The 13,772-nt window shown below is 41.5% G+C and overlaps 1 non-coding gene across 1 annotated transcript; it reads right to left on the reverse strand.

Moving 5' to 3' along the window:
- Positions 1–11,510: 11,510 nt before the first annotated feature.
- Positions 11,511–11,583, reverse strand: TRNAR-ACG (transfer RNA arginine (anticodon ACG)). The gene has a single exon. It is a non-coding gene; the product is annotated as a tRNA-Arg (tRNA).
- Positions 11,584–13,772: the final 2,189 nt, after the last annotated feature.

Raw genomic sequence — 13,772 nt, forward strand, 5'->3', positions numbered from 1 at the left:
CAGCTCACACCCCTAAATGATTAGGGGTAACTAGACATCGTCTTTGTTTTGGATGTACAATGTGAACATAAATTTTTGATTATCAATGTATGCATAATACATGTAAGACATGGGATGGTTTTAATTGAATTTTATGTGACAATTGTTATACTTGTTAATTTTGGAAAATAAAATACTTTTACATAATGTGGTGTGTTTGTATTGGATTCAAGCTCAGGTAGGGACTCAAAAGTAGGTTATATTCCCGCTATGCAATCATAACTTTACTTAGGAGTTTGTAATTCACTAGATTTTTAGTATCCTTGATCTGGTTCTTACAAGTTTCAATTGCATGACAGGATCCAGCAGTTATGCTGAAGGAAGTTATTGGGTAAACGCGATGCAAAACAAGTGGTGATGATGTAACAAATTGTCACAGGGCTAAATTACACCACGAATTTTTTTCCTCTGCAATGGCACTTGGGGCCACCAAGTCTCAGCCAACACAACAACACAATACACACAATATAGAAATATAAAGGAGGCACACACAGTTTACAGGGACAAGCCCCAACCTTTGCTCATATTAAACATATTACAAAGGAACATGAGTTCGTACAAGGAACAACCAAGGCTCACACCCTCTTCTCTGTCCCCTCTACAAAGCCCACCTTAGCATTATATAGGCCACTCTCAAAACCGCCCATAACTGCCCACTAAGATGATGGATGACACCCCCATCCACCTAGGGTCGTGCTGGCACCCTCTAAATGAGCCAGCACTATAATGCAGTTGACAAGCCCAACTGCTAGACTTGTTGGCATGTTCTGCTCATGCCACATAACCACAAGAAGTTAGATTCTGCATGGTGGAGGAAACCACCCTTAACCGCCTGTGTGTTGGTCCTCTCAGAATTGTGCCACATGTTTGGGAGGTTACTCAGCACTCCCCCACTTCCCATGATGAGTGGGAAGTGCTAGTAACTTCCCCCAACCAACCGAGCCCACTAAGCCACCACCTCTTGTAACCGCAAGCCATGACTTTGTGTTATCCATGCTCTAGCCACATCTGAGTCAACCTTGTGAACCTAGCCCAAGTCCACCAATCTGCACCCACATATATATGTCTCTGAGTGCACGGCGTGCCAAGCCATGCACGCCCGTGCGCACACTCGGGTGCACACCAAAGTGCACGCCGGCGCACACACTAGTGCCCTTCTTTGCGCGCCATGTTTGTACCCTCATGCGCCCGTGGCTGCACTCCCACCTGGACGCCCATGTGCACGCCGAGCTAGACGCTCGCGCACACTAGGTTGGACGCCTACCCGCGCGCCAACCTGCACGCCCGCACGCACGCCGCTGCACTCCAGCGCGCGTATCGGTGCATACTTATTTGCCCTTCAATATCTTGGATGCTCCCCACTTGTGCAACCATCTTGGAGTGGTGCAACACGTGCCCATGCACGTTGGCTAAGCCCTCTAAGCAAGCCATGCCATAGCCCAACCGATGCGCTCAACAGACCCCCCCCCCTAATATAGTCTTAAGGAAATCCAGCACTCTGACAGGAGTAAACATCACCCATGCTTGAGGAGTCATAATGGCCTTTCAGACCTTTCCCGACATCCAAATTAAGTGCCGTCTGCGCCAACCAGCTTCTATGGACTCAAGGTATCTCCCATAAAGATCCCGAGTCAAAACTCCAAGTTTCACTTTTCGCCATATTTACGAAAGTGCCACTGGGCACCCCCAGTGCACGCCGAGCATCCTTTTAAGCATCTTGTGTGCACGCTGAGCATCTTGTGCACGCTGACAACCCACTGAGCACCCTCATGGCTGTCTAATCAAAGCCAACGTATTCCTAAGACATGGCATGGCCTTGAAATGCCCATGTCTTCCCTTGGACAACCGTCAAGGGGCTAACAAACCACCCCCACCAGAAGAAGTCGACGCCCTCGTCGACTTGTCCAAGTACTCCTTTACCTGTTTCTCAAACTGCCATAATGTCACATCTCTTTCCCAACTAGCCTCTGCTTCGCTGCATCCTTTCCATTGCACCAAGTAGTCAGTTCTGCGATTTTTCTTACTCTGACCCTGGGTCCGGTGAGACAAAATCTTCTCCACCTCCTTGTTAAACTGCAACCGAATAACAGGTGGGGCTCTCTTAGCCTGCTGTCTTGATGTATCTGCAGTGTCCTCATGAAAAGGCTTGAGGAAACTCACATGAAAAGTAGGATGGACCTTCAGTCTCTCAGGTAACTGTAATCTGTAAGCAACATTCCCAACTTTCTTCACAACTTCAAATGGACCATCGTACTTCTGAATCAGCCCTCTGTGAACAGTTTTGCTGCTTATCTTCTTCCAAATCTGTGGAGTCAACTTCAACAGAACCTTGTCTCCCACTTGGAAGTCTAATGGCCTTCTCCCTTTATCTGCATACTTTTTCATCCTTCTCGCAGCCTTGGCAAGGCTGTCCTGTGCCTCCTCCACCATCTCTTGCATGGAACGGGCATATCGATATGCTGCAGGGCATCTTCCACCTGTCCTCTGCACTGCGACCTCCTGTGGTGTGCGAGGTTGTTGCCCTGTTGCCAACTCAAAGGGACTCATTCCAGTTGCTGAAGACCTGTGCAAATTATAAGAGAATTGTGCAGTGTCTAGCAACTCCAGCCAATTTTTCTGACTTGCAGTGACATAGTGCCTCAGATATTCTTCCAATAACTGGTTCATCCTCTCAGTCTGTCCGTCAGTCTGAGGATGGTTTGCTGTGGAGAACTTTAGTTCAGAACCCATCAAGCCAAATAGCACTGTCCAGAACCTTCCCGTAATTCTGGTGTCGCGATCACTAACAATATCTTCGGGCAAGCCAAAATATTTCACCACAAACTTATGAAATAAACCAGCAGCAACTTCCGCTGGGCATGCATGTGGTGCAGCAATAAAAATTGCATACTTAGAGAATCTATCTACAACCACAAAAATAGATCTCATACCTTCCACCTTGGGAAAACCAGAAATGAAGTCCATTGAAACTGACTGCCATGGACGCTCTGGTATAAGCAAAGGTTGCAGTAGCCCTGCCTCCTTCTTCCTTTCATGCTTGTCTTTCTGACAGACCAAGCAAGTCTTGACATATAACTCTATGTCATCCTCCATCTTGGGCCAGTAATATGATCTGGATATCAACGCCAGCATTCTATCCACCCCTGGATGTCCAGCCCACTGAGGATCATGCATTTCCCGCATTAGTTCCCGTCTCAAACTTCCAACAGGAACATATAATCTACCTCCTCTGGCATAGAGTAGATTATCTTCAATCCAGTACTTTCTGACTTCACCATCAGTAACCTGTTGCTTTAGTTTCTGATAGGCATTGTCGGACTGAGATTGCTCTTTGATTCTGTTAAGGAAATCAGTATACACCGTTGTCAACGACGCCACATACTCCTGCACTTCTTTCCTACTCAAGGCATCAGCAACCTGATTCTGCTTTCCAGGTCTGTGAACCCACACAAAATTGAACTCCCCAAGAAACTCTTGCCAACGAGCTTGCTTTGGAGTAAGCTTTTTCTGTGTCTTGAAGTAGGTATTGGCCACATTATCAGTCACCACTGTAAACTTAGTACCCAACAGATAGTGCTTCCATGCGTCAAGACAATGTATCACTGCAGTCATCTCCTTCTCGTGAGTTGTATACCTCTGTTCAGCATCCTTAAGCTTCCTGCTTTCAAAGGCACATGGGTGTCCTTCTTGGACTAGAACCCCACCAATTGCTCTATCAGAGGCATCAGTATGCACTTCAAATGGCAAACCAAAGTCAGGCAGTCTCAAGACCGGTTCTGTAGACACTGCCTGCTTAAGCATCTCAAAAGCATTCTGGCACTCCTCAGACCAAACCCACTGTTTGTCTTTCTTCAGTAAGTCCGTTAAAGGACTAACCTTCTTGGAATACCCCTTTATAAACTTTCTGTAGTAATTTGCCAACCCTAGAAAAGATCTCAACTCTGTCACTTTGGTAGGTGCAGACCAATCAAGGATGGCTTTCACCTTTCTCTCATCCATTCTGACATGGCCCTTACTGATCCAATGCCCCAAAAACATCACTTCTTGGCGACAAAACTCACACTTCTCTTTTTTGACAAATAACTGAAACTCCTTCAGTTTTGAGAAAACCAATCTCAAGTGTTTTAAGTGATCTTTCAATGACTCACTATAGACTACAATGTCATCCAGATAAACAACAACAAAGCGATCAATGTAGTCATAAAACACATTATTCATTAAGTTGCAGAAGGTTGCCGGGGCATTAGTTAGCCCAAACGGCATTACAAGAAATTCATAGGACCCATAACGAGTTACACATGCAGTTTTGGGTTCATCTCCTTCTGCTATACGCACCTGCCAGTAGCCTGCACGTAAATCCAGCTTAGTAAAATAGGATGCCCTTGACAACCTGTCAAATAAGTCTGCGGCATTGGGCACTGGGTACTTGTTCTTCACAGTCACCTTATTCAGAGCCCTATAATCCACACACATCCGCATTGAGCCATCCTGCTTCTTCTGGAACAACACTGGCGCGCCATACGGTGCCTTGGATGGTTGAATATAGCCAGACTCCAGCAACTCATCCAACTGTCTACGCAGTTCAGCCAGTTCTGAAGGCGCCATCCGATATGGGGCCTGAGCAGGAGCCCTTGCACCCGGCTCCAACTCTATCTTATGATCAACAGCACGTCGAGGGGGCAATTGCTTGGGTAGTTCTGGTGGCATCACTTCTGCAAATTCCTCTAGAATTTCAGCAACAGAATCCGGAACTTCAACAAGCTGGTCCGGTTTGATCTCTATCATAGCTGCAAGAAAGGTAGAGTCTCCTCTCTTCAAACCTGTTTTCACTTGCAAAGCAGAGATTATTTCGATGCAACCATATTTACGATCTTCCTTCTTTTGGTGCCCATAAAGAGCCACTGATGGAATAAAACATGGACAACTCCTGTCCCAAATAAAAACTCCTCCCAAATATGGTACAACTACCACTCTGGCTTTCGTAAGGAACTCAATTCCAAGAATTAGATCAAAATCATCTAAGGGAACAGCCATAAGACTAACTACGCCCTCCCAACAACCAACTTTCATAGAAGTGGTGGCCATGCCTAAAACAGGCTTGGCTTCAGAATTCACAGCTTTCATCTTATTAGCATGTGGAATTAACTTTAAATTAAAGTTACTTACTTCCCTCTGCGCAATGAAGTTATGAGTGGCCCCCGTGTCCACCATTGCCAAAACTTCCTTGCCGTTCAGTGTCACCTGAATGAACATGAGCCCTTTCAACTCCATGGACTGTTCTTCAGTAAGAGCATTCAGCATTTGCAGAGGATTAACTCGGGTTGGACCAGATTCCGAGTCTGAGTCTCCTTTTGATTCAGCGACAATAGCACTCAGCTTCTCCCTCTTGGGACAGTCCCTAACACGATGGGGACCATTGCAGATGAAACAACCGTAGTTGGGCTTAGTCCCACTACTACTCCCTTTGTTGTTGTAATCTGCCTTGGCCTTGACAAAGCCACCCCCTTTATCCTTCTTTTGATTCTTGTCCTTCTTTTTGTCCTTGAACCTGAAGGACTGGCCTTTGTCTTTCTTCCCCTCCTTGGACTTCTTCTTGTCTTGTGTAGTAGACCCAGTCATTTTGAAATCTACAAGACAATCTGCCGCTGTCATGGCAGTAGGAAGGTCCCTCACACCTTGCCTACGGAGTTCTGCCTGAGCCCATGGTTGCAATCCGGACATGAAATTGAACAGCTTGTCCTCCTCTGACATATTTCGAATGTCCAGCATCAAGGAACTAAAGTCCTTCACATAGTCACGAACGGTACCTGTGTGCTTCAATTTCTTCAGAGATTCCCTTGCAATCCATGCAGTGTTCTGAGGCAGGAACTGGTCCTTCAATTCCTTCTTGAGGGTCTCCCAAACTTCAATCCGAGGCCTACCCGCAGAAGCATCATCCTCTGTCCGTGTGCGCCACCATAGCTTTGCATCACCAGACAGATACATGCTTGTAATGGTCACCTTCTCGCCATCAGGGATCCGAGCAGCCTTAAAGTACTGCTCCATGTCCCATAGGAAATTCTCCAACTCTTTGGCATTTCGGGTACCACTGAAAGACTTGGGATCCGGCACCTTGATCTTCTGCGAAAGAGGATCACCACCGCCTCTGGAACTCCCATGAATGGCCCTCTTCACCAAGGACACTTCATCTTCAAGGTCTTTCAGGTTCTTCTTGAAGACGTCAGTCAGTGACTCAACATCTTCAGAGATACGGGACAATTGTTCTTTGGTGGCCTGCATGAAGTCACCAAACCCATCAGGATCAGTCTTCAAGATCTCCAATTCAGAAGCCAAGTTTTCAATTCGAACAACAAGGCTCTCTGCACCATCTTGTACCTCTGTTTCTGTAGGAAAACCCACGAACTCTTCCAAATGGGAAACTCTTTCACGAGTATTACCTCCAGCCATCGTAGAACCGGGCTCTGATACCAATTGTCATAGGGCTAAATTACACCACGAATTTTTTTCCTCTGCAATGGCACTTGGGGCCACCAAGTCTCAGCCAACACAACAACACAATACACACAATATAGAAATATAAAGGAGGCACACACAGTTTACAGGGACAAGCCCCAACCTTTGCTTATATTAAACATATTACAAAGGAACATGAGTTCGTACAAGGAACAACCAAGGCTCACACCCTCTTCTCTGTCCCCTCTACAAAGCCCACCTTAGCATTATATAGGCCACTCTCAAAACCGCCCATAACTGCCCACTAAGATGATGGATGACACCCCCATCCACCTAGGGTCGTGCTGGCACCCTCTAAATGAGCCAGCACTATAATGCAGTTGACAAGCCCAACTGCTAGACTTGTTGGCATGTTCTGCTCATGCCACATAACCACAAGAAGTTAGATTCTGCATGGTGGAGGAAACCACCCTTAACCGCCTGTGTGTTGGTCCTCTCAGAATTGTGCCACATGTTTGGGAGGTTACTCAGCACTCCTCCACTTCCCATGATGAGTGGGAAGTGCTAGTAACTTCCCCCAACCAACCGAGCCCACTAAGCCACCACCTCTTGTAACCGCAAGCCATGACTTTGTGTTATCCATGCTCTAGCCACATCTGAGTCAACCTTGTGAACCTAGCCCAAGTCCACCAATCTGCACCCACATATATATGTCTCTGAGTGCACGGCGTGCCAAGCCATGCACGCCCGTGCGCACGCTCGGGTGCACACCAAAGTGCACGCCGGCGCACACACTAGTGCCCTTCTTTGCGCGCCATGTTTGTACCCTCATGCGCCCGTGGCTGCACTCCCACCTGGACGCCCATGTGCACGCCGAGCTAGACGTTCGCGCACACTAGGTTGGACGCCTACCCGCGCGCCAACCTGCACGCCCGCACGCACGCCGCTGCACTCCAGCGCGCGTATCGGTGCATACTTATTTGCCCTTCAATATCTTGGATGCTCCCCACTTGTGCAACCATCTTGGAGTGGTGCAACACGTGCCCATGCACGTTGGCTAAGCCCTCTAAGCAAGCCATGCCATAGCCCAACCGATGCGCTCAACAGACCCCCCCCTAATATAGTCTTAAGGAAATCCAGCACTCTGACAGGAGTAAACATCACCCATGCTTGAGGAGTCATAATGGCCTTTCAGACCTTTCCCGACATCCAAATTAAGTGCCGTCTGCGCCAACCAGCTTCTATGGACTCAAGGTATCTCCCATAAAGATCCCGAGTCAAAACTCCAAGTTTCACTTTTCGCCATATTTACGAAAGTGCCACTGGGCACCCCCAGTGCATGCCGAGCATCCTTTTAAGCATCTTGTGTGCACGCTGAGCATCTTGTGCACGCTGACAACCCACTGAGCACCCTCATGGCTGTCTAATCAAAGCCAACGTATTCCTAAGACATGGCATGGCCTTGAAATGCCCATGTCTTCCCTTGGACAACCGTCAAGGGGCTAACACAAATCCACTTAGCACATAGTTATAAAACCCAGAGGAGAGTTTCTTTTTGCAATGACTTTCATTAACATTTCCCAAAATAGAGACTTTGTTGGCCCATAATCTGTGTCTTGACCAGTTCCCGAGTTTAACACCAGCAGAAGACAACAATCCATGTTACACATGTAATTCCTCCGGACCGATTTCATACCAGGAGTTCCTACCATAATTTGAGCAGATAGTTGTAACACCTGAGTAGAACGGACCGATTTCGTACCAGGAGTTCCCACCATAATTTGAGCAGATAGTTGTAACACCTGAGTAGAACGGACCGATTTCATACCAGGAGTTCCTACCATAATTTGAGCAGATAGTTGTAACACCTGAGTAGAACGGACCGATTTCGTACCAGGAGTTCCCACCATAATTTGGGCACATAGTGGTAACACCCTTTGACACCAGCAGAAGACAAGAATTCATGTTGCTCATGTAATTCCTCTGGACCAACTTCATACCAGGAGTTTCCACCATAATTTGGGCACAGTTGTAAACACCAGCAGAAGTTCATGTTGCACATGTAATTCCTCCGGACCGATTTCATACCAGGAGTTCCCACCATAATTTGGGCAGAGAGTTGTAAACACCAGCAGAAGACGATAATTCATGTTGCACATGTAATTCCTCCGGACCAACTTCGTACCAGGAGTTTCCACCATAATTTGGGCACCTAGTTGTAACACCCTTTGACGAAGACAACAATCCATATTGCATATGTAATTCCTCTGTTAGGAGTTTCTACCATAATTTGGGCACATAGTTTGTAACACCCTTCCTTTTTTGTGAAGTAGTAGTGTTGTGAAAGAGGACTTCCTTTTGGCATAATGTATTGTTTCTTTCTTGTTGAAATGAAATGTATTATAGAGTTAATGTCTGATCGGCGTAATATGACTAAAAGAAGTTGGAATGCATTATAGAGTTAATGTCTCTATATGATTATTGCTTGGCGAACTATGGAGGAAAAATTGGTCAGGTGTCTTGTTTTTCGACTGCAATTTGTTTTCAAGAGAATATATATGAACATTACATTGTTTTCAAGAGAGTATGAACTTTATGATTTTGAGTATCGAGGTGAAATAGTTATAATGTTTATGAAAAGTGATTAATATATTTTTTTATGAGGGAGTCCTCAAATAATTTGCATGTATAAGTTTTTCAAAACTCTAGTTAGATTTTTAAGTAAATTTGTATCTATAATCTTTCGAAAAATCAAAATATTAGTCAAGTTATTATGGAGTTTGGGAATGATTAAAATTACATAACCTAACCTTACCTCTGTAAGTGAGTGGTAATTTTCCATTTCAATCGTCACAATAAAACAACACCGCTATATGCCCAGGTCCATTCTCATCTAAGATTAATAAATAAGGTAGGAAATTTTCAAAACAATTCAAACTTCATTTTATTTGATTTTTTTAGTTTATTAGAATCATCTGGTGGGTTGGAGTTAAAATTTTATAAAAGTTCAACCCTATCTATCTTTCAATCATAATTACTTAACCCAATTTTAACCTATTCTTTTATTTTTAAATTTGGATTTACAACTCTAGTTGATATTTCAAATTAGAAAATCGGGTTAATAGAAGTTTTTTTTTTTTTTCAGCATGAAACAATATCATATATCATTTCAAAGGCTCAAAGGCCAAGCCAACGGCAGTACAGAGACAAAAGGCCAAGCCAACGGCAGTACAGAGGCAAAAGGCCAAGTCAGAAAAAACATACAAATCATGAAGCAAAACAATAAAATGAAGAACAGGCTCCAGATCTGTGTACAAATTATGAAGCAAAGCAATAAAATGAAGAAAAAGCTCCAGATCTGTGGAGAAAACAGAGCCTAAAACTCTGCAACAGAACACGTACCTTTCCTCTTTGTGATTACGTGGTGTTGTAAGACTCTGCAGTAGTTTTTTTTTGTAGGAGGTGGAGGTGGTGTCAAAAAGTAGAAAGAGGACAAAGAAAAGGATATCGATTTCGGTTTTTTTTTTTTTTTTTTTTTGTGTAATGTATTGTTTCTTTCTTGTTGAAATGAAATACATGCATCAAGTTACTAGTGGTCATGTTTGGAAGATAAAGACTAAAAGAAGTTAATTTTGATTGCATTAGGGAGGAGATTGATTGAGGTCACAGTAATGTTTCTCTATGATTATTGCTTTGCCTGTTTTGGCCCCGTTATTGCGGGTTCTGTAAATATCTATTCATATATACTACTCGGTTTCTCATCGGTTCGGGTCTAATTTCAAATTTATCGAATTGAACTTATGTTTCAGCTTCGGTTTCTCATCGGGTTTGGTTTAAAATCGGGGTTCACCGGTTTCAAACAAATTTCTTGAATTAATTTGGGTTTAGGTTCGGTTTCTCACCGGGGTCCGGTTCCAAATTTGGGGTCCGTCGGTTCCAAACAAATTTATCGAATTGCACCGAGTCGGTTCCAAATTCAGGGTTCGGTTCCTCCAAATCTGGTTGGCACAACTTCATCTTAGGAAAAATTATTTTTTGTATTAGATGCTTCTCACTCCCTCACGCCTCAACCCCAACCAAATTTTGTTTGGAGAAGTAAACAAAAAAAAAATTCAAATTTTTTGGGCTTGTATTTTGATTTGAGCAGTGATAATGAAACTATGAAATCGATTTGAATTGGACCAGTCTTACGGTTCAGTTCTATATTCGGTATTGATTCAGTTCCGATTCCAAATTGTGCGCAGCCGTACTAAACACAGCCAAATACAACTATCATTTGTTATTGAATCCACTTTTGACCTGGACCATTAATAACAAGAAAAAAGTACAATTTTCAAATGTTTATACTGCCATTGTCAAGAGGGAGAATATTACATTGTTTTCAAGCTTAAATATGAAAGCCAAATCACATGTGAACAGGCACGGACTCAACATAGGATCATCCGTCTTTGGATTTTATATATTTTTATTTTATATCTTATTTTTTAAAAAATTTATAAAAAATGCCTTCACTAATATTACAATTCGCTGATTTTTTTTTTGGCAATTTATACTTCAATTTTTTTAAAATTTATAAAGATGTCCCCATTAAAATTACAATTCACGCCGCCGACATAATTTTTTTTTTTCATTTTATACTTTAATTTTTTCAAAAAATTATGAAGAAAATTCATTAAAATTACAAAAATAACCTACTATATCAGTTTGTCCTTACAAATTAAAAGGCTGACCCCTCAAAAAATTTTCTAGGTGTCACTGCTGCACTGCACGTGAAGAAGGAGCTGAGCTCTTAAACTTGCTATGGCCCTTTTCAAAATCATCTCTTGTTCTATACAAAATTTTAACATTTTTTTATTTTAATTTAGCTAATTTTTTAAATAATCATTTATTGGCAGGAAAAAAAAAAAAGAAAAAATCCCTTCTCAAAATTCTTTCTTGTGTCTATACAAATTTTTAATTTTTTAAAATAATCATTTATTGGCAAAATAAATTAAAAACAAAAAAGGTCAAAATACAAACGACTCCACTGGGGATCGAACCCAGAATCTCTGGTTTCGTAGACCAGCGCCTTATCCATTGGGCCATGGAGTCGCTTTCAAGTATCCTGGCGAAAACTTCTAAATATATATGCAGCACAAAGCCGCAGCAGAAGAATGGACAGATTCTTAGGCGTTAGTGATGTTGTTTAGTGATGTCAGAAAGGTACTACATATTATCTTCCTTTGCATTTATTGCTATTGTTTGTCTAATTCTTTTAATTTGATATTTTCAATATGAGGTTTGAGTTTGACATTTAATTGCTCTCTACCAATATATATTTTTTTTTTTTTGTTGAAAGTTAATTGCTCTATACGTTCCAAAAAGAAAAACTCTATTTCATTTTTATTAATAGAAAATTTCTATTCTATTTGTATTCTCATTGCAGAGGATTTCCAGGAGAGGAGGGCTTTGGTGGATGGAAAGAATCTTTCATGGATAAAAGTTCTTAAGTTCAATTCTTGTAGAGAAAAATTGTAAACTCTAGAATATTAGGGAGTTGTACGTGAAAATTAATCTCATTAAGCTATACATACAATATCGTATCACATGTAAGCTTGGCGGATCTAAGAGGGGGTTTGGGTGTGCTCAGGCTCACACAAAGAAATATTAGCCTACCCTATTAGCAATTCTTGGATCCGCAACTTCCCTCTTAGAGGCCAACATGTAGCATGGGATTTTCTTAGGTTTACCTCAAACATTAATTATATAAATAAAGAGTAAAATACATAAATGAGTGAGAAAATCAAATTCTGCTAAATTTTAAGAGTAGAAGATACATATTTGGTTCAGTTATACTCTACAAGGATAGTTTACAGGTCTCTCCCCAATCCAACACTAAAAATGAGTTGAAGTATGTAGATATGTGGGTGAATCATTACCTCCCTCAGTGCTTCATGTTCTCAGAATCCAACACTTACTGTGCAATACAAACATTACTGTTGTTGTGCCAATGACTGGTATAAAATACAGGGACACGGTATGAGATGTTAGGTTGTCGGAAATTTATATATATATATATATATATATATATATATAATAAAAATTATTTTATGATCCTATGCACTACGTTTTCTAACATAGGATTGTAATGTAATTATTAAAATTTGATGGATTGGATTGTACTTTCTAATTTGGTGGTCTAATTGAGAGTATGGTTTTTATACCTTTGGATTGTAGTTTTTTAACTTATTTGGTGTGATTTAATTCTAACCATTAATATCTAAGTTTTCATGATAGGAAGAGAGACTTAAGTATGCTTATTTGTAGAGAAGCCAATCCTCCCATGTTGTTGTTATATATAAGGGTTTTAAACCATTTTTCAGACCTATCCTAACGACAACTTTCAAGAGGGGGTAAATCGCTCTATTTTTTTCAGATCTCTCAAAGGGCGATAAGGAATTCTCAAATGTATCTAAAGTTTAATTTTCTAATCAAGTATGATATCAAAAACCTCTCTTTAATTCATGATTAATTTTGATTTCTACTTATTATTTGTTATTTAAACTCAACAATTAGTATCAGAACAAGGTTAGAGTTTGTAGAAATTAAAATAATAAAGACTGATTTATGGTGTATTTGAAATCGCACTTACCGCGTAAATCCTCATTTTTCGTGCGCGACCAAGTAGATGTAAGACTAAAAATTTTGTGTTTGTTCATGCATGGATATATAATTGATTTATATATAAGCATATAAGGTTTTGTTTTAAATGCTAAATTTGTACTGTATATATCATGGCTTGTGCGCGCCGAACGAGAACATTAACTCTGTTTATTATGCAATTGTTTTTTCTTGTTCCTTTATAACATAAGCACGCCAAACGATGAAGACAGTGATATACATATATGTTTACATCCAGACTCTAAACTTGATAATACTTGGATGGAATCCAAACTACATGTCAAGGACCAAGGTAGGACAAAATGTCAAAAATCCTATACAAAAAAAAAGAAAGAAAGGAATAATTTTCCTAGCCATGCTGGAATCACTTGGAAAGGTTGACTAAAGAGACTTTAGAAAGCTGACATTACTACCTTACAATCATGAGTTAGCAAAGAATGTTTAAAAACCTTCTCCGAAGCAGTTGAACAGATTGTTTAGGGCAATTAGAATGAAGTTCATGAAGTTATACGGATCACCGAATGGAATCAAATTTGTAATACTGATACCTGATAGATAAATATCAGAATAGTTTGCGATAAGGACTAGCTCAATTTGTGAAGTGCCTGGCTCATCAGTCT

Source organism: Cornus florida, unplaced genomic scaffold (assembly GCF_030987335.1).
Source record: "Cornus florida cultivar Cherokee Brave unplaced genomic scaffold, ASM3098733v1 CherokeeBrave_3.0.0_Hap2_Chr04, whole genome shotgun sequence".
In the NCBI taxonomy this organism is placed as follows: domain Eukaryota; kingdom Viridiplantae; phylum Streptophyta; class Magnoliopsida; order Cornales; family Cornaceae; genus Cornus; species Cornus florida.